This window comes from Bos javanicus, chromosome 6 (assembly GCF_032452875.1).
Source record: "Bos javanicus breed banteng chromosome 6, ARS-OSU_banteng_1.0, whole genome shotgun sequence".
Lineage (NCBI taxonomy): Eukaryota > Metazoa > Chordata > Mammalia > Artiodactyla > Bovidae > Bos > Bos javanicus.
Window position 1 is genome coordinate 23,444,475 of NC_083873.1, and position 4,033 is coordinate 23,448,507.

The 4,033-nt window shown below is 39.1% G+C and overlaps 1 non-coding gene across 1 annotated transcript; it reads right to left on the reverse strand.

Moving 5' to 3' along the window:
- Positions 1-377: 377 nt before the first annotated feature.
- TRNAW-CCA (transfer RNA tryptophan (anticodon CCA)) lies at positions 378-450 on the reverse strand. Its single transcript has one exon. It is a non-coding gene; the product is annotated as a tRNA-Trp (tRNA).
- Positions 451-4,033: the final 3,583 nt, after the last annotated feature.

Sequence of the window (4,033 nt, forward strand, 5' to 3'; positions counted from 1 at the left end):
TCATACATTTATGGAACTCAATTGCCATTGCCTCTTTATCTGTATTAAATTTGATGATGACAGATACCAGCACTTGATATTTCTACCCAGAAATCTATGTGTTGGGGGAGATATATAGATCTAGAAATAGGCACAGGCATAAATGCAGATGTAGAGTCAGATGTAGACATATACATACACATACACATTAACATAGTTTTCAGAACTACAATACTAAAGCGTGTATCCCCAGTACAGTATGTGGCTCTTAAGTGAAGTCGCTCAGTCGTGTCCGACTCTTTGAGATCCCATGGACTGTAGTCTACCAGGCTTCTCCATCCATGGGATTCTCCAGGCAAGAGTACTGGAGTGGGTTACCATTTCCTTCTTCAGGGGATCTTCCTGACCCAGGGATCGAACCTGGGTCTCCCGCATTGGAGGCAGACGCTTTAACCTCTGAGCCACCAGGGAAGCCCCTTAATATGGCTCTTAATCAGTGCTCAAACATTTGTGAAATGAGAAGAACGAGTAACAAAAAATAGCTTCTGTTGCATTTTCCAAGGATTACAATTTAAGCTGACTTCTCTTTTCACCTGTTTAAAATTTCTTTGTGAGAAAAACAGTGTTCAAGATAACTGACGTGAAGGGCACAGGCCCTTCCTGCTTTCAGATATCCTAAAACATATCCCCGTGTTAAGCCAGTTACCTAGAATGCAATTGCTTCGTTTGCCCCTATATTTCTCAGCACCCTTCAGAAAATAAGCAAGACTTAATAGCCTTGCCCTCGGCTTGTCCTCCACAGAAGTATGTTTACTGAGTTACTCCTTGGAGTAATGAAAGGGACCCACCTAGAAACTGTTCTATAAAGTTGTTGTCACTGCATCTATTTTAAGGATACCATTGAGGAGGCTGTTTATTACTTCCAACATTGTCCTCTTTATGAACAACCTCAAGAGTAATCTTTGCCAGCTCTTAATATCAAGAACGGGTGATCATTACTGTTACTGAGCAAAGATCTGTGTACCGAATGATATCTACTTTTGTATGTGAGTTCCAGAAAGAGCTAAATTTGAGGTCTCCAGTAGGCCCTTGTAGTTATCACTGTCGTCTTATCTTGACTCCTCTTTTTTCTACCTCATTGTTTAAAGTTTCTATCATCTCTGACCCACTGTATTCTCTTTTGTCATATTTTATGCATCACTGTAAAGTACACTCTTGTTTTGGAAGAAAATTGGTAATAAATAAATATTTCCTTATTTTAAATAATGTTGCGATTTAAACCAAGTATTTGCTAGGCACCCAGTTTGTTCTAGGAAGAAAGACTTTTACTAAATTTTACTAGATCCACTAAAATAACACCATAATTTAGGTATCACATATTTTACAGGGAAGAAATTCAGTGTCAGGGATGTTAAGTAACTTGCCTATGGGGAACAGTACTGTATCCTTGGTAAACAGAATCTCAAAGTCCAGTATTCTTGTCACTCAATTCATAGCTTCCTTTGGAATTAATTCAGATTCACATTATATTTGCATAATAATTCAGGTTTATTTCAGAAATAATTTACTTAGATTTAGAAGACATTTTTTAGGTTATGGAGAATTGAGTTCAGTTCAGTTGCTCAGTTGTGTCCGACTCTTTGTGACCCCATGAATTGCAGCACACCAGGCCTCCCTGTCTATCACCAACTCCCGGAGTTCACTCAGACTCACGTCCATCAAGTCAGTGATGCCATCCAGCCATCTCATCCTCTGTCGTCCCCTTCTCCTCCTGCCCCCAATCCCTCCCAGCATCAGAGTCTTTTCCAATGAGTCAACTCTTCGCATGAGGTGGCCAAAGTACTGGAGTTTCAGCTTCAGCATCATTCCCTCCAAAGCAATCCCAGGGCTGATCTCCTTCAGAATGGACTGGTTGGATCTCCTTGCAGTCCAAGGGACTCTCAAGAGTCTTCTCCAACACCACAGTTCAAAAGCACCAATTCTTAGGCACTCAGCTTTCTTCACAGTCCAACTCTCACATCCATACATGACCACTGGAAAAACCATAGCCTTGACTAGATGGACCTTTGTTAAGCATCCATTATTCTGACATCTTAGTTACAACTGGTGCTGGACTATGTAATATAGTAAAATAATATTTAATCTACTTTTTAATTTCCAGTATGTTTTTATGCCTATTCTTTTACATTTTCTTCTGTAAAGTCAAGCAGGTATTGTCCCACTAGGTAGTCCTTATGTCAAAAGGACAGTAACTATAAATAGCTGTGTTTAATCTATACTGACTGTCCCTGTACCACTAGGATGCAAAGCGACAACTTATAATGAATTCCCTAAGGCAGTGAATTTGGAACTTTGCCATTCCTTTAATCACCAAACCTGTCATGTCTTTATTCATTTATGCTTATTCTGCATATTGTGGAAAATGGGGAACTATCTCTCATTTCGTAAATGATGGCATTACTGAACACGATCCTTATTTAACACAAACCGCAGGTGGCCACCGTCTGTTATTGTTGGAAATCAAATTATTTCACTTTGTATCATTGCTGATTTGCCCTTGTTATGTGTACTTTGTGCAGAACATGAAACCTCTGTAAATAATGTTAAACACAAAAATTAACTTTATCTTTAAACAATCTCTTAGAAATCTGGCCATTTAAATTGGACTTTTACTGTTTTTTGTTCATGCTGTAAGACCATCAAATCTGAAGGGAGAATTTATGTCAAATCAAAATGCCATTTCCTTCTCCAGGGGATCTTCCAGACCCAGGGACTGAACCTGGGTCTCCCGTGTTGTAGGCAGACACTCTACCATCTGAGCCACCAGGGAAGCCCAAATCATAATTTGGAGTTTCATAAGTTTCATAAGATGATTTAACTCTTCAAGAATCTGTAGAAAATATGAAGTTGCATGATACCAATAACACAGTCTGGGAATATATAAAGGGAAAATAAACAGAAAACATGAACAAATCTATAGTCAGGGCATAATAATTTAATCTTGTCTAAAAGAAAATTAATAATAGAGAAGTAGCTGACTATTTTGGGCATAATCGAGGGACGGTCAATTATGTAAAGACTACACTTATGCTCAAATAGGTGAAAACCATTATTTGTTGTTCAGTTGATAAGTTGTGTCCAATTCTTTGTGATCCCATGGACTGCAGCACACCAGGCTTCCCCGTCCCTCACTCTCTCCTAGAGTTTGCTCAGATTCATGTCCATTGAGTCAGTGATATGATCTAACCATCTCATCCTCTGTCCACTGTTTTAAAACCATTATAAACTATATAAAACTGCTCAGAGGACAATCTGAGTGTTGTGGGTTAGCTTCTCCAGGAGCACATTCTGAGTTGCTATGATTTGTGTTCAGGAAACTTTCTGCAGACTGCTACGAGGAAGCAAGGAAAGTGGAATTTGGGCAGAGGGAGAAGCTGGACTGAGGTGCAGTTGCAACAGCCACCCAATTTCAGTCAATGTCAAAAAAACCCTGGAAGCTGAGATGTTTCTTCAGAGATGTCTCAATTTAAAGTCCCCAAACTTTATTGCTAAGGTATCTCATTCAGAAAGAGGATATAAACTTTGGATTTGGGTAGGAAAATATCAATTTAAATATTTATACTGTAAAAGTTAGAGGTAACCAGTAAAAGAATGAAAATATTTTGTAAAATTAACCCAACTGTAAGAGGAGAAAGAGTTTCCCAGGTGGTACTTGTAGTAAAGAATCTGCCTGCCTATGCAGGAGACATAAGAGACGCAGGTTCGATCCCTGGGTTGGGAAGATCCCCTGGAGGAGGGCATGGCAACCTACTCCAGTATTCTTGCCTGGAGAATCCATAGACAGTGAAGCCTGGAGGGCTATATAGTCCATAGTGTCACAAAGAGTCAGACATGACTGAAGTGACTTAGCATGCTTGCAAGAAACAAAGGGAACAAAGGAGAAACAAAGGGAATAAAGAAAAGATACAAAAGAAAAATACATCAAATATAAAGCACAATATAAAACTGCAGATAACAATCTAATAGATATATAGATTAAAAAATCCCCATGGGC